The sequence below is a fragment of the Loxodonta africana genome, chromosome 3, assembly GCF_030014295.1.
Source record: "Loxodonta africana isolate mLoxAfr1 chromosome 3, mLoxAfr1.hap2, whole genome shotgun sequence".
Lineage (NCBI taxonomy): Eukaryota > Metazoa > Chordata > Mammalia > Proboscidea > Elephantidae > Loxodonta > Loxodonta africana.
In genome coordinates, this window is record NC_087344.1 from 88,148,976 (window position 1) to 88,172,283 (window position 23,308).

The following is a 23,308-nucleotide window of genomic DNA, read 5'->3' on the forward strand; positions in this document are numbered from 1 at the left end:
GGCCGGACCTGGCGTGGAAGACTGTGGGAAAGGGGGAGAGACCGGCGATGAGGAGAGCGCTGTGCACTAGGATAAAGCGTAGGATCGAGGAAGCCAGGCTTAATTAAAGAGAGAAATTCCGTTCGCAGAAGTTTGACTCGTAGTTGCCAACTTGCTGGAAGAAGGTGCCCTCAGAGCCCCTCCTTCCCTTCCTTCCCGCCACCGCCCCCCCCCTCCTCCAGCCGTTCTACTTATATCTGATTTACACGCTGGTTGCAAGATTCCGTTTGAAACGGAGGTTCCGCTAGAAAAAAATAAAAAGACATGTAAAGTTTGAAAGCCACTGGTTCAGATGGTTGTAATGAGGATTTGAAAAAGAAAATGCTATCCCCAAAAGTTTCGTTTAATTGGAAAGAGATGAATTGAGAGAAATGTGGGTTTGGTGGAACTCCTTTTAGAAAATATTGGCCCAACAGTTAGACTGATAATCAAGAGTAAAATAGGAATACCTGAAGCAAAACGTTCAGTTTGGTGGAAGGGTGAAGAGAAGGGGAAAGAAACGAAGACGCAGAGTTCAGCTGGTTGGGTCTGGGTTGTTTTGGTGGAGTTTTTTGGTTTGTTTGGGATGGGTGGTTGTTGGGGGTGGGAGCGAGAAAACCAGGAACAGAAAGAACAGCTTTAGGAAATAGAGTGAGGGCAAGGGAAAAAAATTAAAACTCAGGGGCAAAGTTAGGCTGGGTGGCTCAGGGACCAGTAGAAATGTGGGGACTAAAAGTCCCATGGTGAGGTCTTCCATAGAGGGGGAGAGAAGACGTGCGGAGCTGAGTTTAGGAGGCCTGGGAGAAGGAGGATAGAAGAAAAGAACTTTTCTTTGGATAGACAAAACCAGCCCAAATATTAGTTTGAAGGGCAAGGGAAACAGCGAAAATCAGAGCTGATATGGGAGCTGTGATCTCATGTTCACGCGGGGGAGAGGGTAGTGGACGATAAAAAAAAAAAAACCCGCGGGCAAAGGCTGGGAGTGGGAATGGAGTAAAACCCGTGGAACCATTTTTAGGTTTGTGGTCTGGAAGGGTAGTCCGGGAGGAAGAAGTATTTTGCGAAAAGTTAGGCACTGCGAAAGGGAGAGAACAGGTGTGTCTCCTTCCTTTTCTTTGACCCCTCACAGCCCCTCCCCCACTCCCGATTTAAGGATAGGGTCGTCAGACGCGCCCTACCCAACCTGGGGCCCCGCGGGATCCCGTTCCAGCGCAGGTTTCCGCGTTCTGGTTTCGTAGTTGGGTTCCTGAGACTTGGATGGCCCAGCAGACGTCGCCGAGACAGAGAAGTCGCCTCCGGAACTGGCCATGCGCGGACGCTGGGGTCCCACCCGCACCGCAGCCCCAGAGGCCCGAGCAGGCCCAACTCCCAGCTTCCGCCCTGCCCTCCTATGGATCCCCCAGTCTCCAATGGAGCCCAGGACCCAACCCTGGTGTCTCTGCCCGGGAATCCCAGACCCACTCCCTGTGCGCGCTGCCTATTCCCCTTCGCCCCTCGGGCCGCGCAGCCTCTAAGGCCGGCGGGGTCCGGGTCTCCCCAACAGGGGCCTCAGGTCAGGCTGGCTCCTCCGCTTTCCCTTTGGCCCTCAATTACCTGTCTCGGGCTGCGGAATCCTATTCCTCCGCTGGCGCCGCGCTCGCCTCCCAGTTCCGCTCACACGCTGGCGCTTTTGGCCTCTCTCCCTCGCCCCCGGCCCCTTATCTGACCACGTCACCCTCCTCCGGTCACCATGTCCTAACTTCCGGACCCCCTCAGAATGCAACGCAGTCCAGCCCTCCCGGTGGAAATCGAAGCCAGGGGTCCGCTTGGCGGCCGGGGAACTGGAACCCGAGATTGGACCCTCGCCTCACCGCGTCCCCTTGCAGTGCGCGCCGGACGCCGCGCGCAGCCGGGGCCCAGGTGCCCGGCGCTGCCAGACTCTCAATGAGCCGCTCGCCCGCTCTATTGTTGCTCCTTAGGGCTCCATTAGGCAGAATTGGACAACAATGTGGCGCCTGCCATTGGCCAGGGGAGGCAGTCGGCGCTCTGATTGGCCCGGCCAGCGCCCGGGGAACTCCGCATTCTACAGTGTCCGAAAAATTCGAAACTCCAAAAGCTTCACTGTGTACCTCCGGGAGGGGCGGGGGAACGCCAAAGGAGGAATAGAAAAAAGTGGGCGAGGAGGAGCGTTGAAAATATCGTGACAAGTAGTTTCTATGCGCTCGAGAGCGTGTGAATTGCACCTAATTACGGTGTCCGGTGCGCCTCTCTACGTAGACGTGTGTAACCCCTTGGCTTCTGGGGCGCCGGCTTGCCTGCGCCGCTCTCACTGGCCGGGGGCACTTGGCAAGGCCGAGTTTCCCAAGTGGCCCTGGAGGCCGGGGGCGGAATGGGGGCAGGTGACAATTCAATTACCGCGGTCGGGGTGGGAGTAGGACAGGGGCGCAGGGGTGGGAACGGGAGGGTGTTAATAGCATAAATGCCACGACCATTTTTCCTGCCTCCTCCCGGCTGTTGTGGCATGCTCCCTAGTCCAACGTGTTTGGGGTAGCTGTGGGCTGTTGTTTTGGGTTTTCCCCTGCCGCCTTTAAAGCTCGGTTCCTTTTTTTTTTTTTTTAAGTTCAGATACGATAGCCATTAAGGAGGGTAAGTGTGAATTTTGAGGATTTTCGTTTTTAAAAGAGAGACCAGGGAAGAGAAAAGAGATTGCGCTTCCTGTCCGCTCCCGCGGCGTCCCCTGCGCTCTGCGCCTTTCCTCTCCCCGGGCCCCTCCCCCGCCCCTCTGTTCCCGCTTGCTCTTTTCTGTCCTCATTTCTCTATGATCTGAATTTATTTTCCGTGGTAGTGGGATTCTTTTTGTCGTTGTTGTTTTAAATTCGTGAGTAGCTTTTTTTCTTTTTTAAACGAAAGTAAAAAGTGGCCTCTCTGTCTCCCCCAGACGCTCTTGGACACAGGACGCGCATCCATTTGTCCGTCCATCCCGGCAGGACGCAAGGTCGCCGCGGGCCCCCAGAAGCAGTTTTAACTTTCGCCTTATTCTCCTGGCCGTGAGGTCACGGCCCCCGAGGAACAGCTCGGTCTCCAAAGGAGGTAATAGGTTTCGGATTTTGTTTCCCTTTTGAATGACAACATCTGGAATTAATGCGGCTGTCCTGGGGCAGGGTCGCCCTCGGTTTTTCTCTCTGATTTTATTTTTGTCTTCCCTATTTCCCTCGTTCTCCTGTTCTCTTACTTTCGTTTTTATTCTCTTCTCTCTCCGTCCTTCGGAGTAAGGAAAGTTCTTTAAATTAGTGAGAAAACGAGCTGTCCTATCGTTTTCCCTCCACTTCCTGTCGTGCGTTTCCGCGTTGCCCTTTCGAACTGCCAGGGCCGCAGGGGTCTGGCCCTTGCGGTACCGGCGTGGAAGTGTTGGGCGTGCAGACTCTGTCTCGGGCCCCAAGGCCTCGGGACGCACCCACTACAGCCTGGCACGGCTACTGGGCTCCGCGGTGCCCGCCCAGCCGACTCTGACGCCGGGGCTGGGGATTGGGGGAGGAAAGCAAGAACGACAGGGTCCCACCACAGACTGCCGAACCTTATCTTCCCGATAGATCCATGGGAGACGCCCTGGAAGGGTCCAACTCTGGGGGATGAAGATGGGGGTGGTGGACCCCTAAGAGCCCGGCTGGGAGCTTCCAGAAAGTTGACCAGGCCTGGAGCGCTAGTGCGCTCCGACCCCGACAGCCTGTGATAGCGATAAAAACCTGGCCGCTCGATTCCAGCAAATTCCACTCCCACCCAGGCCCAGTTCCAGGGACCCAAAAATGTGTTTGGGCGAGAGAAAGAGGTCAGCTTCCCGAGTGTCTCGGGCACAGAGTTGAGAGTAAAGGCCCTGGTTGGGGATTGATTATACGTCCTCCAGGAGCACAAGGCTCAGCCCCACCCTCTTAACACCTTGAGGTTAAGCGGCCAAGGAAATCTATAAAATAAATGCACTGTGTAGCGCTAGAGGCGCCGGCCACGGCCTGATCCCGCGCGGGGTCGCCAGGCGCCTCCGCCCAGAGTTCCGCTGGACAGATTTTCGGAACTTATTTTAATCAAAACGAAATAAGCTAAACAAATCCGCCAAACTTTCGGGGGGGCGCAGTAGCTCAGGCACCTCTACGTGCTTGGGGCAAGGCCAAGGTGAAGTTCCTCCACCCCACACCCGGTGAACCTGCGGGAGGCAAGGGCTCAGCCACCGGCACTCAGGAACCCAGAGCTCTCGCGCTGGCATGTAAGGCGCCTCCTTTTGCTGGGGGGTGGGGGGGGGGTGGGGAAGAGAGGGGATATGCTTTGGAATCTGACCCAAACAGAGGGAATCTGCCCACCCCCAGCGCAGGCGCCTCTCTTCTCTCGATCCTTTTCGCTCTCTTCCAGAGCTGCACAGGGCCGGGACCCACAACCTTTCCTCGGACGCCAAGAGGTTGGGCGCTCATGTGCATGAATGCGTCATGGAGGGCGGCAGAGTAACCGTCCTGACCGAGGTCACCCCTCGACAGGACAGGAATCCTGGGGCTTCCTGGGCCACCCCGGGGATAGATTCTCCTGACTGGGACTGTGGTGGGGAGAGTCGAGGACAGGACGGAGGACAGAGGGCCGTGCTACCAGCCGGGGGCGGGGGGGGGGCATGCACAGGATGAGGGACCGCCACACCTGAGTGTGGATTCATATCTGGACACACGCTTCCACACGCATAACTTCCCTCTGCAAAAGGCTTGGACACGCCCTCACAGGGCACGCGGTGTCCGCCCAGAGAGCATGCGCTCACCTCTTACGCTTCGGTCCCACCCAAGCAGACCCCTCCAGAAAGTTCGATTGACCTCACAGCGCTCTCATAATCGTGTCTTCACCTTGGGACATACACTTGAAATGTGACTTAACACCCAGAAGCCCACAGACTCACTGCGGTGACTGCATACCCAGGCATGAGCACATCCTCACGCATGTGTACCCTGTGCTCCTCCACGAAGCCCCAGACCTTCCCCCACCCCAAGACCCTGCAGGCGGCTGGACCCCTAGCAAAGAAATTCACAGGCCTCCAGTACAAATGAGGCAGAAGGCAGAGGGCCGTCCTCACACACTCACACAGGTGCACAGTCACACACATTCTCTTAGTTCAGAATAATTTGCTGAGGCCTCTGCTGTGACAGAGACTGAGAGCTGGGTGAAAGCGCTCGGTCACGTAAATCCGCTCCTGCCCAGGTATCGGATAGGTCCGGTCCCCCACGCCCCCGTTCAGGCCGCAGTGGGGTCCAAAGGGGCAGCCCTGGTAAAGACTCGGGCGAGGCTGGGGTTGGGGGCCAACGGTGCGGAGGCGGATGGAGGTGGGATGTGGAGGCAGAGGCCAAAGGCAAGGATTCGGTGCGGCTCAATAGGAGCAGGTCCGGGGGCGCTGGTGGGGGACCCTCGAGGCGTTGACTTTTGCGCTGTTTGCCGGCGGCCTCAGAATAAGCAGACGCCATCTGTTTGCCGGCTGCCGCGCGTCGCGTTTAATTACCCTCCCAGCAGCCTAATAGAGATGATATTAAACTAAATCTTTCTGACATTAAAAGTAATTATCCCCAAACCGGTGGCTCCGGGATGGAATCGCCTCCTCCCGCCACCGCCCCTCCCCCGGCCCGGCTGGATTCCGTTAGTTTGGCAGAAACTCCCCACCCGGGAAGGGGGCGCGGAGCGAAGGGGGTAGGCGCCTTTGGGCGAAGGAGTCTACGCAAGCTGCTGCATACACAAGGTTTCCCGCACAACCACAGACGCTCCTGTATGTGCGAACACACGCGTGGACACACACACACACACACACACACACACACACACACACACACACACACACACAGGCACACAAGGAAGTTTTCCTCCAGACCGACGCAGGAGCCACGCTAATTAAGACCCTCAGCCGCTCACATCCCGAGGTAGAAGCGGAGAAGCGCAGTTTGGTTTGCTGTGCCGCCCCCAACCCCGCAGAAGTGGCCCTTTTCCGTGGTCATAGTCATGGATCCGGCCTAGGCCACGGTCAAGGACAGGGACCCGGGCACAATTTTGGAGCCAGAAAGAACCTTTCCATCCTGACGCTCGGCTTCTCCGGTGCTGGCCCCGCGAGCGGCCCTGAGCCTCACGCTTCCCTCACAGTGTCTTAAGTCGTACCATGCAGGTCCTATTGTCCCACTTAACAGGCGAGAAAACTGAGACTCAAAGAGAAGTGACTTGTCCCACATCTCACGCCTAGTAAGCGTCGGACACAAGAGTACCGGGCTCCTGAACCACCCAACGCCTATGTTCTGCACGGTTCCAGGCGCCGGCTCCGGCTGGGCACCCCATGAGTGTTTGTCTGACCGAGGCCCTCTTCCTCACTAGCCTGGCCCGGAACCCGCTGGTGCTCAGCCTTATTTTGGACCCCCGACCCGGCACCAGAGCCCAGCCAGGGAGCCAGCTGAAGGCGGGGGAGCGCGGGCGCGGGAGCTGAGAGCGCGGCCAAAGCCCCCAGCACCGGGCCCCAGCCGCCGCAGTCCTTTGGATCCCAGCCTCCGCGCCTGCAGGGCCAGCGCAGGGGAGGCGGTCGCCTAGTGTCGCTGGGCTTCCTATCTCCACCATCTTCCGGTTGAGCGCATCTAAGCCTGGGACAAATGCGTGGGAGAGTTGCTCATTGCCCAATTATTTACTTCGACTTAGTGAGCGCCTACTGTGTACAGCCCCTCTGTTCAGCACTTGGTGTGTGATGTGGCTCTTGGTACGAAGTCCTTAGGGGAGGTGTGATGTCCCACGTTTCACAGATCAGAGAGCCAAATTCAGGGAGGCGACATAACTTGTCCGGGAACCCCATCCGCCTCCCACTCTGAGGCTTTTTTTCCCCTCACCTTCTGTTCTGGGCGAGTAGGCTCAGACCTAGAGGCTTCCCATTACGTTCGACTTGAGTCAATTCTCAGCGCGCATTCACGGAAAAAAAAAAAAAGAAAGATCGGGTTATTCATGCACGCAACAGGACTTGTTGAGCATCTATCTAGTAGTGCCAGGCCCTGAGGCCTGGGGATCAGAGATGAATCAACCGTGATGGGCCCTTTCGAAGTTGAAGTTCGTTGGTCAAATGGGCACACGATCACCCCCCAGTGACTTCATAGAACAGAGTTGCTGTGGGAGTCCCTGATCTTGGGGTCTGCGGAAAGGAGGGGACCCCTGAATGAGAAGTTAGACTTCCCAAAAGGAAACATTGTCATTTGTTCTGATAAAGTAATGCCTCTTATTATAAAACACTTAGGACAATTCAGCAAAGTATATTTGGAATATATCTTTCTAAACTCTTCTGTGCACACAATTTACAAAAATATACTTTTGGTTGTTGCTTTGTTTACAAATATGATGAACATCTTTTCATATTAATTATAGGTCTACATAATCTTAGAAGATTGCTTAATATAGCATTGTATGAATGCACCCTAATTTATTTAGCCAATTCTCTATTAATAGATACTTAGCTTCTAATTTTAGCTATAATAAACATTGCTACCATGAATGTCCTTTGTGAATTTGCCTAATTATTTCCTTAAGACAAATTCTTAGAAATAAGATTGTTTGGCTCTTTTCCTTTTTTTTTTTTCTTTAAGGCTTTTTGCAGCTGCCTGTCTGATAGTCCTCAGAGAAGATTGTATCAGTGAACACACTCAACAGCAGTGCATCTTGCTGACTTTTTAAATCTTTGCCAATTCAAGCAGGAAAAACAGTATTTCATATATGTCTTGGTCACTTGTGGGTTTGTGTGTGTGTGTGTTTATCTGTGTATATCCTTTGCTAATTTTTTTATCATAGCGCTTTTCCTTTCCTTAATTTATAATAGCTGTTTATATATTAAAGACAATATCAAAGCAGTTACTACTGTCTTTAATCTGCAACACATGCTGCAAGTGTCCCCCCATATTTTTGTCCTTCTTTTGACTTTATTATACTCTTTCATTATTGTTATACAGAAGTTTAAACATTTATATAACCAAATCTGACCACTTTTCTTTATAGATTTGATTTATAGTATCATACTTAACAAGGATTTTCCAAATCCAACATTCTAAAAGCATTCACTTCTATTTTATATTAGCACTTTTTCATTATTTACATCTTTAATTTATTTGAAAATAATTTTGGTGGAAGGTGTGAAGTAGGCTTGTATCTTAATTTTTTCCCAAATGATTAGCCAGTTGCCACAGCACTGTTTAATGACCCACCCTTTCCCCACCGACACGAAATACCACCTTCACTGCAGACTAAATTCTCAAGTCAGACAACCTCAGGTTGATTTCAGCATTTCTCTTCTTTTTCAGAGAACAGCTCACTCTTGCACCAGCCTCACTGTTTCAATTAGTGTAGCTTTGTAATACTTGAAAGAACAAGCCCTCCTTATTCCTGATTCTTCTTTTTCAAATTCTCCTGGCTATTTTCAAAATAAATACTTTTGGAAATTTTAAAGCCAGTTCCAAAAAAGAAAAAGAAAACACTTTTGGCAATTTGATTGGAGTTAAATTGCCTTTAGAAATTTATGAGGGAGATTATGCATCTTCACAATACAGGGTATTTCCATCTAGGACACAGTGTGACTTTATTTATTCACGACTTTAATATACATTGGTAGATGTCATTTTCTTTCTATAGTTCTGTTTCTTAAGCATATTCCTGGTATTTTATGTGACCATGGTAAACAGAATTTTTTCACCCATCACAAGTCTAACTGGTAATGGCAGGAGCTTAAGAAAGTTACAGATTCTTGTGTATTTATCTTGGAACCGGTCTCCCACCCCTCATTTTAAATCAGTTCTCACAGTTTTCCCGAGCTGAGTTTGGCAGCATCGTGAATTGACAAGGCCGAGGAAAGAAGGGGACGCGGTTCCAAAACAGAGTGCAACAGCCCAAGCGATTTGCAAGTCCTCCTGGGGTTTTGGGAACGGTGTGCACCCACAAAATAGTCTTCTTTGGATCTTCCTTCTCCTAGTAACCATCTCCCTAGAGAGTTTCTGGAAACGGCGATCCGGAGAATCAGCCCCGGGCACATGCGTCAGCCAAGATTCCGCACCTCCACCGCGCTGTGCGACCGCAGACGAGTCGCCAGTCTCTCTGGGCTCTCCCCGGAGTCGATGGGCTGGAAGACAGCAGCGGCCAGGCCACCTCGTGTCCGGGGAGGGCACTGTGGAGGAGAAGAGCCTTAGGGCTTGGCTCCTGGGCGGGATCAGCTTGGGTTTGAGTCCAAGTACCTCCTTGGCAGTGCGGCGAGGGCCGGTCGGCTGCCGCACACTCCCAGCCTGTAACCTCGGGTCATTGACCAAAAACAAGATAGAGGAGTGGAGGCGGGAGAGAGAAGCCTGATCGACCTCCTCAGAGCCCCTGTCTACACTCTCTCTCACAGTTGGCGTCTTTCCCTCAACAAGTTCTCCTACTCTGAGTGTCTCTACCCCTCATCTCACCTCTGCACCGCTTTTCCCGCTGGGACGCGCAGTCTCCGACCGGCTGTGTGTACCCGGGCGAGTTCCTAGCTGCATGGCTGGCTACCGGCCGCCCTAACTCATCCTTTTCCAGTTAGGAGCCGCATATTGGTTGGCCCGGAGCCGAGCCCCACACATTAAACCTCTGTCCTGGCGCGGGTGGAGGAGGGGTAGTGGCTCACAGTAGGCTTTCTTGCCCCAGTGGCAGTTTCAGAGTCCAGGCTTGAGGATGTACTGATGCACAGAGCCTCTTCCGGCTGATGCTAGGCTGGCTCCCAGTCCCAGACCTGTTAGTCACCTGGAAAACTTCTACTTGTTCTTTAGGACCCCGCCTCTGGGATGCCCCAGTGTCTCTTGTCAGAGGCACAAGAAGGGTCCACTGACTTTGCAAGCTCTCCAAGTGCCTCCCCATTTGGCTGTCTTTGAAGCCACATGGTCACTCACATTCATCTCCAACTTACAACAGAGGAAACTGAGGCACAGAGAGGAAGTGACTTTCCCAGGGTCGTACAGCTAGTTGGGGGAAGGGGGTGAGAACTGTTCTTTTGCATCTACAGAGAAGAAAGTGAGACTGGTTGGAAACAAGGAGGCAGAGTTGAGGCCAATTTCCCACCTCTTTCTCCAACTGACCTCATGGGGTTGGGGGCACTAGAGCATGTCCCTTCCCTATTTGGAGCCACTTTCCTTGGGGGCATATTTACTCCCCTTCCTCCAGCCCCCAGGGTTGACCACACTGTGTTCTTACTGTTGGTCAAGTGTCTGGCACGCTTCTTCATGTGTCCTCATCACCTCTGGTCACAGGGCCTGGCCTGCCAGGGCTGCCAGTGTGGGAGCCAACCTGGGGTGGAGTCCTGCCTTTGTCTCATCCCCTCCTCTGTAAGACGAGGGTAAGTAACACTGTCAGGGAGGGTCAGTAACACAGTCCTGTGAAGTCCTGCTAGGTGTCTGGCACATAGCAAACACTTAAGAAATATTGGTTATTGTAGTTTCTTAGGCAGTTGCCGAATGAATTAATCCCTCTCCTTGCCTTCATTCCAGAGAGAAAAACCATTCCCTTTGCAGCACCTGTTTGTCTCTGACAGAAAGAAGACTGCAGGGAGCTGGGAGCTGGTGTCAGGAAGTGCCACTCCAGGTGACTGTGCTCCTGGATCCTAACCTGAAATCTCCCCAGAACCAGAATTCTGGTTTGCAAGGCCCAGAGACCTTCTGGCAGGCCCAGAGGTACTCAAGGTCCCCCTGGAACTCTGGGCCATTTCCTCCTCAGATCACCTCACCCACTCCACCCACCAGAAACACATTTGCCCAGAAAGCACAAAGCAGTTCTTCACACAGGGCCAAGGGCCCAGCCCCTGCCCTTGGGGAGACACACTTGGACTAGGAAGCAGCAGAGCCAGTGTGCCTCCAACGGTGAGGGTCCTGAGAACAGGTCGGGGGTGGTGGTGGGGGGGGCTTCTCAGAGGCTGGGGGGTGGGCCCTGGGCTGCGCTGCTCACTTCTTTGTTACTGGAATATAATATTTATCGGGCACCTACACTATCTCCCAGTCATTGGCTTTAGTTTTTTTATTCCTGCAAGATAGGTGTTGTTACCCTGTTTTACAGATGGGAAAACTGAAGTCGGTCACTGGTCAGGGGGAGGGTTGGGACTCACCTCAACTCAGACCCATTTAATTCCAAAGCCTCTGTCCATTCTACTCCTGCATCTAGCATATTTTGATAATAAAATTAATAATTGTGTACCTTTGTACATATTTAAAAAATAGCACCTTATGTAGCATCTCCTGTAACCCAGATACTGTTCTAAGCAATTTTACATGTATTAACTCAGGGTACTATTATTGTCCTCTAAGTGAATCTCAGAGAGGTCAAGTAATTTGTCCAGGGCCACACAGCTAGTAAGTAGTGAGCCAAGATTCAATCCCAGGCAGTCTGGCTCCAGAGACCAAGTTTTTAATCAGTACACTTCTTATTTAGTCATTTTAATAAGCACTTATTGATCCCAGAGGTTTTGCTGAGTATACAAGAGCCCTTCTAATTTGGCTTTACCTTTTTTTAAAATAATATTTTATTGTGTTTAAGGTGAAAGTTTACACAGCATAATTTGGCTTTATCTTGATAGCAACTTCTTTCACCACCTGCTCCCCACCCTGCCCTCTCTACACTTACCCTATGCTTGTATGATGCCAGATTTTTCCCTCTTCCCCACACTGGCTATACTTTCATTCCTCTATGCCTTCAAATATGCTGTTCCCTCTGCCTGAAACACCATCCTCCACCTGTCTGCCTAACAAATGCCTACTTCTTCAGGATCAATCTATATTGAGTTACAAAAGCAAAGTGTAGATCAGGATGTAAAGTTATACACACACACACACACACACGTATATATTATTTAGGGGTGTATTTAAGGGTGCAGAAATATATATATATACAAACACACATATATAATGTTAGGTTCTGTCTTTTTAATATCTATATTATCTTTATAAGAATATATTTGCAATATGATGCTCAGGATCAGGCTATATGTTATTTTGCCTGGCAGGTATCTGGTACTAATGTTGTCTAGTTTCCATTTGGGAGACACTTAATCCTACTTTGGAGACCAGGAAAGGAGACTCAGAGAGGTTAAGTGACTTGCCCAAAGTCACACAGCTAGAAAATGATGCAGCCTTTATTCAAACTTAGTTCTTATTTCAGAGAACATGGTCTTTCCTCTATGCCCATGACCTCCCTATAGCATGTAAAACTCATAAAATCACCCATTTTTATATGAAGAAACTGAAACTGGTAGTGATAACTACACAAGCCAGTTCCTCGTTGATGCTCAGTGTGGTTCAAGGTACGCCAGAATATGAGACCTTGGGCAAGTCCCTTCCCTGCTCTGGGCAGTTCCTCCATCTGTATGAGGAAGGTAAACCTGTTGTATTTGGAAATGCTGAAATGAGGAGAGGACTATGCAGACCCAGGTAGGAAGATTACGATTCCCACGTGGGATGCGCAGTCCAGCTGAGGCTTTGGCAGCCATCTCTGCAAATACAGCAAAGTTCGTGGATGCCCACCTGGTCTCCCTTACATGTGCTCCCCCCACCCCAAAAACACTGAAAGTTTCAGTAAGACTCTCCTTGTTGCTGACTCTGCAGAAAAAGCCCTATGCCAATGTTACCGGTGTGTGCGCAAGTGAGGCAGATAACATTTTCAGGGGCCTGGAGGCCTGATCCCAGAGGGGCAGACTCCATGGGATCCTGTAGAATGCCTCCCTTTTTTAAATCACTGCAATCTCTGCCTGCCAGGCTTGACTGGGACCACTTAGCAGAGTGACCTCTGGCCAGTGCTCCCAAATGGGTTTACCTCTCCCCAGAAGCCTTTCTGACCATCAGGACTGGGGGCCCCCTCTGGGTTCTCACAGCCCCAACTCTTCTAGCACTAACCGCACTGCCCTGTAATTGGTGGCCCCACCCCAACCCAGCCTGGTGGTCTGGTTCAAGGGCAGTGGCTGAGACTCCAGTGTTTAACAAAAGGCCTAAGTGGTGAATGGATGAGTCAGAACAGCACTTAAATTAAATGCAAGGTGGGAAATTATTTGCTTTGCTTTGGAGATAGACACAAGTATGGGTGATGGGTACTTTATATAGTAGCTATGTGACCTTGGGCAAATGACTTTACCTGTCTGAGCCTTAGTTTATCAATGTATGAAGCAGGGGTAGTATGTCCCACCTCATAGGGTAGTTTTCCATTCATGTAACATTTACTGTCTGTGCTTGTGCCAGGCCCTGTGGGGACTGACCTATCACAGTCCAGAGGGGAAGACTTCTGTGCAAACAATCACGACAATGAGATAAATGCTCTACTAGAGGCAAACACAGGGGTGAGACGAGGACCCTAACCTGCCCAGGGGTTCCGGGATGCCAGGAAGCTTCTTGGAGGAACAGTGGAGAGTAGTGGTGATAACCTGAACACTGGAGCCAAACTGCCTGGGTTTGAATCCTGGCTCCTCAGTTTACTAGCTGTGTTCCCCACCCCCCAAAACACACACACACACACACACACACGCACACACAACAGCAACAACAACAAAACAAACTCATTGCTGTCAATCAATTCCAACTCATAGTGACCCTATGAGACAGAGTTTCCAAGGAGCAGCTGGTGGATTCAAACTGCCAGCCTTTTTGGTTAGCAGCCGAGCTCTTAACCACTGCACTACGGGGTCTCCTCTAGCTGTGTAATCTTGGGCAAATTACCTAATCTCTTCGTGCCTCAGTTTGCTCACCAATTAAGTGGAGACAATAATAGCCCCTACTGCACAGGGTTGTTGTGAGGAGCAAATGAGTCAATACAATTAAAGCACTCAGTGCCTGGTACACAATAACATGGTTTAAAAGCTCACTATATTAACAGTTATTTATCAAGCACATATGCTGTGCTGGGCCAGCACTGAGATTAAAAAAAAAAAAATTCCTACTGACACAGATCCTACTCTCACAGAGTTTATACCTTAGGAAAATCTGAGGTGAGCGTTGAAGGGAAAACTGCCTCTTATCTAAGGAGTTTGAGAAGAGCAGAGGGCTGAAGAAGGAACTGAAGGGATGCTGACATCTCACAGACAGGCAGAGCAGGAAAACCCCACATAGGAGACAGAGAAGGTGTCTGAGAGGTGGGAGGAATGCTAGAAGATACAAGGGGGAGGTGGTTGAGAATGTTGTTATACTCCATTGTCTATGGTTAGAAGGGAGAGCTGCTGAAACACCTCAGGGAGAGGAGCCTCATCAATGAAGGACAGCAGAACAGGCATGAGCTTTGAGCACAGATCCAGAATGGGAGCCCTCTCCCTCTCCCTACCAGCTGTGTGTCTCTGGAGTAGTGGCATAATTTCTCTGATCCTCAGTTTTCTGAACTAGAAAATAGGGAAAATAATAATGCCAGCTTCACAGAGTAATCCTGAGGATGGTGTGGGAGGGCTGAGTGTGTAAACCCCCTAGCATTGTGCTGGGCTGACCTAGGTACTCAACACCGATTTCTTTACTTTCCTTCCTCAGCAGCTCCAGTTGGTTTTGCTCCAGCTCCAATTAATTAACTGCGTCAGTAACCACTGGCTGTTTGAAGGCTGTGTACCAGACCCTGGGCTGGCTCTGGAAATAAACAGATGATTAAGAGCTAGCCCCTGCCCCCGAAGTATTCCCAGATGAGTTAGACATTAGAGATGAAAGTGACCTACCTTATTAGTACATGGACGTCATTAGCTCTTTGCTTAAATTCAGTCAAAAATAAATCCAACAAAATTACTGTGTGCTTACTGTGTACTAGACGTTTTGCTATGTATTGAGGATCTGAAGTGACTCAGACTCCTGGGGGCTAACAGTCTGGAGTGAAGGCAGGAGGACATGTAAGTTCAGAATGATCTCATGCCAAGAAAAGGCAGCACCAGGGGTTAAAGATGCACAGCACGGGCCTCTAGCCAGGAGGGTGTGCAGGGGGTGTGGCAATGGTCAGGGAAATCACTGGGGAGAAGTGAAGTCTCAACTGAAGGTGAAGGACGGATGGGTGGTGGGGTCTAGTGGTGATGGAAGGGCACTCAGGACAGAGGGAACAGAGTGTGCAAGGCCTAGGGGTGATAGAAAGCTGGTGCCTCTGAATGTGTATTTAGGATGTGGCTGGACATACAGATGGGGAGGGAGGCAAGGACCAGATCACAGGGGTTTTAAAAGCCAATCTAGGAGTTTGGATTTTATTCAAAGGGCAATGGGAAGCCTTTGAGGGGTTTAAAGCAGGGGTGTGGCAGGGTAAGGCAGGTGTTTTAGAAAGCTCTTTCTGGCAGCTGTGTAGAGAATGGTCTAGAAGAGAAGGGACTGGAAAGGGAGATCATTTGGGATGTGGTTTTACAGCCCAGGTGAGAGATTATTATAAAGGTCTGAAGGGAAGATATGGCAATGGGATAAAGGGTGAGGACCAGGGAATGGATTTTGGAGATGTGAAAGATTTAGAGGCTACAGGATCTTTCTTCAATGACTACATATGCTTAAAAATAAAAGACACTGCTTAAATTCTGGCTCCTGACACATTTCTATATAACATAGCACTAAGAACTCTTGGGGAATGAGTCATTTTGGACAGCTGAGTTTTCTATGGATTGTGGTTTTACCTCCCTTAGCATTCACCTACACTTTTTTAGATGCGATTGTTACTGTAATTATCATTTGAAACGTGTTGGTAACGTGTCATACTTTCCTTGAAGGCAGCACTGCATTGTCATAAACACAGCAAGGGCTTTGGAGTTAAAGGTCTGGGTCAGAAACTCTGCTCTTTACTAGCTATGGAGCTTGGGCAAGTCACTCCACCTCTTTGAGCCTGCTGCAGCTTTAAAATGGGGTCAAGATCACCCACCTTACTACGCATCGATAAAGAACAGTGAGGAATCTGTGAAACATGTTCATAACATGGAGGAACCTGGAAGGCATTATGCTGAGTGAAATTAGTCAGTTGCAAAAGGACAAATATTGTATAAGACCACTATTATAAGAACTTGAGAAATAGTTTAAACTGAGAAGAAAATATTCTTTTGTGGTTATGGGAGGGGAAGGGAGGGAGGGTGGGAGAGAGGTACTCACTATTAGATAGTAGGTAAGAACTACTTTAGGTGATGGCAAAGACAACACGCAATACAGGGGAGGTCAGCACAATTGGACTAAACCAAAAGCGAAGAAGTTTCCTGAATAAACTAAATACTTTGAAGGCCAGCGTAGCAGGGGCAGGGGTCTGGGGACCATGGTTTCAGGGGACATCTAAGTCAATTGGCATAATAAAATCTATTAAAAAAACATTCTGCATCCCACTTTAAAGAGTGACGTCTGGGGTCTTAAACGCTAGTAAGCAGCCATCTAAGATGCATCAATTGGTCTCTATCCCCCTGGATCAAAGGAGAATGAAGAACACCAAGGACACAAGGCGATTACGAGCCCAAGAGACAGAAAGGGCCACATGAATCAGCGACTACATCACCCTGAGACCAGAACTAGATGGTGCCCAGCTACAACCGATGACTGCCCTGTCAGGGAACACAACAGAGAACCCCTGGGGGGGCAGGAGGGCAGTGGGATGCAGACCCCAAATTCTCATAAGACCAGACTTAATGATCTGACTGAGACTGGAAGGACCCCGGTGGTCATGGCCTCCAAACCTTCTGTTGGCCCAGGACAGGAACCATTCCCGAAGTCAACTCTTCAGACATGGATTGGACTGGACAATGGGTTGGAGAGGGATGCTGGTGAGGAGTGAGCTTCTTGAATCAGGTGGACACTTGAGACTATGTTGGCATCTCCTGCCTGGAGGGGAGATGAGAGGGTAGAGGGGGTTAGAAGCTGGTGAAAAGGACATGAAAAGAGAGAGTGGAGGGAGAGAGCGGGCTGTCTCATTGGGGGGAGAGTAATTGGGAGTGTGTAGCAAGGTGTCTGTCAGTTTGTCGTACTGTGGGGGCTTGTGTGTTGCTGTGATGCTGGAAGTTATGCCATCGGTATTCAGATACAAGCAGGGTCACCCATGGAGGACAGGTTTCAGCTGAGCTTCCAGACTATGACAGACTAGGAAGAAGGACCCGGCAGTCTACTTCTGAAAAGCATTAGCTAGTGAAAACCTTATGAATAGCAGTGGAACACTGTCTGATATAGTGCTGGAAGATGAGCCCCCCAGCTTGGAAGGCACTCAAAAGATGACTGGGGAAGAGCTGCCTCCTCAAAGTAGAGTTGACCTTAATGACACGGATGGAGTAAAGCTTTCAGGACTTTCATTTGCTGATGTGGCACGACTCAAAATGAGAAGAAACAGCTGCAAACATCCATTAATAATCGGAACCTGGAATGTACGAAGTATGAATCTAGGAAAACTGGAAATCGCCAAAAATGAAATGGAATGCATAAACGTCGATATCCTAGGCATTAGAAGTGAGCTGAAATGGACTGGTATTGGCCATTTCGAATCGGACAATCATATAGTCTACTATGCTGGGAATGACAACTCGAAGAGGAATGGTGTTGCATTCATCGTCAAAAAGAACGTTTCAAGATCTATCCTGAAGTACAACGCTGCCAGTGATAGGATAATATCCATAGGTCTAAAAGGAAGACCAGTTAATACAACTATTATTCAAATTTATGCACCAACCACTAGGGCCAAAGATGAAGAAATAGAAGATTTTTATCAGCTGCTGCAGTCTGAAATTCATTGAACATGCAATCAAGATGCATTGATAATTACTGGCAATTGGAATGCAAAGTTGGAAACAAAGAAGAAGGACCAGTAGTTGGAAAATAGGGCCTTGGTGATAGAAACAATGCCGGAGAGCAAATGATAGAATTCTGCAAGACCAATGACTTCTTCATTGCAAATACCTTCTTTCACCAACATAAACGGTGACTATACACATGGACCTCGCCAGATGGAACACACAGAAACCAGATTGACTACATCTGTGGAAAGAGACAATAGAAAAGCTCAATATCATCAGTCAGAACAAGGCCAGGGGCCGACTGTGGAACAGACCATCAGTTGGTCCCATGCAAGTTCAAGCTGAAACTGAAGAAAATCAGAGCAAGTCCACGAGAGTCAAAATATGACCTTGAGTCTATCCCACCAGAATTTAGAGACCATTTGAAGAATAGATTTGACGCACTGAACACTAGTGACCGAAGACCAGACGAGGTGTGGAATGACATCAAGGACATCAACCATGAAGAAAGCAAGAGGTCACTGAAAAGACAGGAAAGAAAGAAAAGACCAAGATGGATATCAGAGAAGACTCTGAAACTTGCTCTTGAGTGTAGAGCAGCTAAAGCAAAAGGAAGAATTGATGAAGTAAAAGAACTGAACAGAAGATTTCAAAGGGCCTCTGGAGAAGACAAAGTATTATAATGACATGTGCAAAGAGCTGGAGATGGAAAACCAAAAGGGAAGAACACACTCGGCGTTTCTCAAGCTGAAAGAACTGAGGAAAAAATTCAAGCCTCGAGTAGCAATAGTGAAGGATTCCATGGGGAAAATATTAAACGACGCAGGAAGCATCAAGAGAAGATGGAAGGCGTACACAGAGTCATTATACCAAAAGGAATTAGTCGATATTCAACCATTTCAAGATGTGGCATATGATCAGGAACCAATGGTACTGAAGGAAGAAGTCCAAGCTGCTCTGAAGGCATTGGCGAAAAACAAGGCTCCAGGAATTGATGGAATATCAACTGAGATGTTTCAACAAACAGATGCAGTGCTGGAGGTACTCACTCCTCTATGCCAAGAAATATGGAAGACAGCTTCCTGGCCAACTGACTGGAAGAGATCCATATTTATGCCTATTCCCAAGAAAGGTGATCCAACTGAATGTGGAAATTATAGAACAATATCATTAATATCACATGCAAGCAAAATTTTGCTGAAGATCATTCAGAAATGGCTGCAGCAGTATATCGACAGGGAAATAACAGAACGTGGAACCAGGGGTATCATTGCTGATGTCATATGGATCCTGGCTGAAAGCAGAGACTACCAGAAGGATGTTTACCTGTGTTTATTGACTATACAAAGCCATTGGACTGTGTGGATCATAACAAATTATGGATAACACTGCAAAGAAAGGGAATTCCAGAACACTTAATTGTGCTCATGAGGAACCTTTACATAGATCAAGAGGCAGTTGTTCGGACAGAGCAAGGGGATACTGATTGGTTTTAAGTCAGGAAAGCTGTGCGTCAGGGTTGTATTCTTTCACCATACCTATTTAATCTGTATGCTGAACAAATAATCTGAGAAGCTGGACTATATGAAGAACAGGGCATCAGGATTGGAGGAAGACTCATTAACAACCTGTGTTATGCAGATGATGCAACCTTCCTTGCTAAAAGTGAAGAGGACTTGAAGCACTTACTAATGAAGATCAAAGCCCACAGCCTTCAGTATGGATTACACCTCAACATAAAGAAAACAAAAATCCTCACAGCTGGACCAATGAGCAACATCAGGATAAACGGAGAAAAGAATGAAGTTGTCAAGGATTTCATTTTACTTGGATCCACAATCAGCAGCCATGGAAGCAGCAGTCAAGAAATCAAAAGACGCATCGCATTGGGGAAATCTGCTGCAAAAGACCTCTTCAAAGTGTTGAAGAGCAAGGACATCACCCTGAAGACTAAGGTGTGCCTGACCCAAGCCATGGTACTTTCAATCACATCATATGCATGTGAAAGCTGGACAATGAATAAGGAAGACCAAAGAAGAGTTGATCCCTTTGAATTGTGGTGTTGGTGAAGAATATTGAATATACCGTGGCCTGCCAAAAGAACAAACAAATCTGTCTTGGACGAAGTGCGGCCAGAATGCCCCTTAGAGGCAAGGATGGCGAGACTGCGTCTTACATACTTTGGACATGTTGTCAGGAGGGATCAGTCCCTGGAGAAGGACATCATGCTTGGCAGAGTTCAGGGTCAGCGGAAAAGAGGAAGATCCTCAACAAGGTGGATTGACACAGTGGCTGCAACAATGAGCTGAGGCATAACAACGATTGTAAGGATGGCTCAGGACCGGGCAGTGTTTCGTTCTGTTGTGCATAGGGTCACTATGAGTCGGAACCGACTTGACGGCACCTAACAACAACAAGAAGCAAGGTGTACATGGGTCTTTGTGTGAGAGACTGACTTGATTTGTAAACTTTCACTTAAAGCACAATAACAATTAAAAAAAAAATCACCCACCTCACAGGGTTGTTGTGAGGTTATGTATGTAATGCTCTGAGCATAGTACTGGGCACATTCTAATTGCTCAACAAGTAAGGCCCCCTCCTCCTTTCTCCTTCCCATGATGCCCCAGGCTCATCCTTAGGGACACCAGTCACGCAGTGACCCTTTGTGTAGGGCCCTTTGACCCTTCCCTGAAGTGCTCCAGAGCTCTGCTTTTGGATTTCTTGTCTACTTTTCATGTTTTCTGTGTCCTTTTCCATAAACTGCCACTTCTCATTGCTGTCATTACCCCAGCTGCCTTTCCTATTATAATCTCATATGAATTTCGTTGTTGTGTGCTGTTCAGTCAATTCCAACTCATAGCAACCTTATAGGACAGAGTAGAAATGCTCCATAGGGTTTCCTAGGTTGTAATCTTCACCGACATCGTGCTTGGTAAAGCAGAGGGTCAGTGATGAAGAGGAAGACCCTCAATGAGATGGACTGACGCAGCGGCTACAACAATGGGCTTAAGCAAAGCAATTCTTGTGAGGATGGTGCAGGACCGGGCAGTGTTTTGTTCTGTTGTACATGGGGTTGCTACAAGTCAAAGATGACTCGATGGCACCTAACAACAACAATCTTCATGGAAGCAGACTGCTAAGTTTTTTCTCCTGTAGAACTGCTGGTCGGTTCAAACTGCCGACCTTTCGGTTAGCAGCTGAGTGCTTAACCATTGTACCACCAGGGCTCATCACATGAGTTTACAGACCAGGTAAGTTGCCCTAACTGCTTTACATTAATTCATTTAATCTTCACAAAACCTTATCCATGTTTTATTGCTAAAAAGCTGACCCACAGGAAGATGAAGTGGCTTCTCAAGGGCACAATGCTACTAAATGGAGGAGTGGGCTTGGCCCAGGCAATATGACTCCAGAGGCTGTGCTCTTAACCACACATTATGCTAACTCTCAAAACTGAAAACCATACCTAATAGTTTGTGTACAAAGTAAGAATTAATAGACTGATGGCTGGAGATTCTTTTATTGATAATTCCTTTCAGACCAAACTTTCAAATGCAGCAGAGATGAGCTGACAAGTTGGTGTTGTTAAGGGTCATCTTCCAAAGTAGATTATGAGTCAAGGGAGAAGTACTTAATGAACAGGGGAGGGGAGGCGTCCAAGGCCAGGAAGGGCTAGTCGTTGCATCTTACCATCTTTGAGGTCTATAGCTTTCTTTCAGATAAATATATGGCTTGATAAAAAGAAGAATGGACAGTGTGGACCAGATTCTATCTCCTATGTAATCTGATATCTGCATGATACAAATGGTGGTTCTTAAATTTTCTGGTCAGTAGATTCTACTGAGAATCTGATCAATATAAATTCCCCTCCCAGCAAAGTAACCCATTCAAATTTTTGTATACATTTTAGAGGACTCCAAGATCCATTCTTGGACAAGAAATTTAGAGATTCTATATAGAAGGCAATGGAATGAGATATAGAGGAGCAGTCGACCTGAAAACCAGAGACCGGAGTTTGAGTCTTGACTCTTCTACTGACATGCTGTATGACTTCAGGAAAGCTACCACCCACGCAGAGCACCAAGTGCAGAAATGGAATGACCATCTCTGCCCTGCTTCACTTGGAGCAGTGGACTGTGCTGATGAGAGAGGAAGGTATAGAGAATTGAAAAAGTACTGTATAAGTGTTGTCAGGACACTGAGGTTAAGAGAGGTTATTCATCTTAAGGTCACACAACTACTAGGTGGCAGAATCAAGAATCAAACTAGAAAAACTGGAAGTTTCTGGAATTTGTTTCTGTGTGTGAATGAAGATCTCCTTCCCTCCAAGGAATTTTTAAAAGGATCAAATGAGATAATGCATGTGAATGTGTTACATAGATTATAAACTGCAATCCCTGTGCCAGTTACTCCTGGACTGAGCACAGGACTCCTTGTCCCAATCACCAGGGCTGAGTAGTTGTGGGGCTGGGAGGGGCAACGGAAGCGTGTCCATCAGCGATGCTGCTAATGGAGAAAATTAAGACCCTCTCCCATATCCGAACGAAAAACTTCAATGCTTTGGGGGAAATCTTCCCGGGCTCTGCTACCTCTTTAAAACGCATCTCACTGACCAGCACACTGAAGTCGGCATGTCTAGCTTCCGGGGGTAGCAATTTTAATGTAACTGCAAACTTATTTTGTTTCTTATATCACCAACAAGGGAAAATTCATAAAGCCTAAATCCTATTCTTCTACATTAAAAAAAAAAAAAAAAAAGGATTCCATAAAAGATGCTCTTCTCCAACTCAGATTTTGGATGCTTACTATTCAGTGATGAACACTTGTGTGTCCCATAAAACTAGTGGAGCCAAGGCATGGCAACATCCCAAACCAGACAGTTCTGGAAAACTATGCCTTCTGAGGGGCAATGGGAAATTGACAATACTTCCCTGAACCTTTGAAGTAATGTTCCAAGTATATAACTGAAAGTCCAAGAACACAAAGGAGTGAACTGGAATGTGGGGATGACAAGTGGCCCTGGAGCTTTACTGTATACAGACGGTCACAAGAACATCAGACATTCTGACAGATTCACTCATTGCATCTGGAGGCTGGGATGCAAAGCCCGAGTCCAAGGAAGAACTTCAAAGGACACTGCTATTTCTGTGCTGATAGCAAGTCACTTGTTTCTCCTGGAACCTAATTGGATATAAATCATTTTAATGTTGTACTTGTATGAAAAGCTGTAAAGTTGCTTTGGCATCCTGTTCTGGAGCTCATATGCCAGAACGTCATACGTGAACAGTGACACTCAGCTGAGGACTTTCCCGGCAATGGAGCCTAGAAGTATGTCTCCTCATCACAGGATTTTATTGGGCTGAGTGGGCCAGACTGAGAAAAAAAAAGAACCTTCCAGAACAGAGTTGAAAAAGGGTGTGCCAACTTCACACACATTCAAGCCACACTGAATAACTTTGATGAAATTTGTTTCAAAGTCTATGTAGTGCGGATACAGAAGTGAAGGTGAGTGAGTGGGAACGACATGATGAAGTCAAGCACAAATCAGATGGAGCAGATTGAACATGAACATGAATTCAGAATCCCTTTCTGCAAACTCCCACCCATACCCCTGCT

The 23,308-nt window shown here is 48.3% G+C and overlaps 1 protein-coding gene across 2 annotated transcripts in view; it reads right to left on the minus strand.

The window, feature by feature from the left end:
- Positions 1 to 6,648: 6,648 nt before the first annotated feature.
- Positions 6,649 to 23,308, minus strand: part of FAF1 (Fas associated factor 1) — a 620,612-nt gene continuing 603,952 nt past the window's right edge. The window contains exons 20-22 of one of the 2 annotated variants that reach the window (XR_010321388.1): positions 16,649 to 16,793; positions 10,219 to 10,347; positions 6,650 to 10,024 (exon numbers count right to left, since the gene is read on the minus strand). The gene's annotated coding sequence lies outside the window, so the exon portion shown is untranslated. Of the gene's footprint in view, positions 10,348 to 16,648; positions 16,794 to 23,308 lie in introns of both variants that reach the window. The other variant, XR_010321387.1, reaches the window with a different exon arrangement.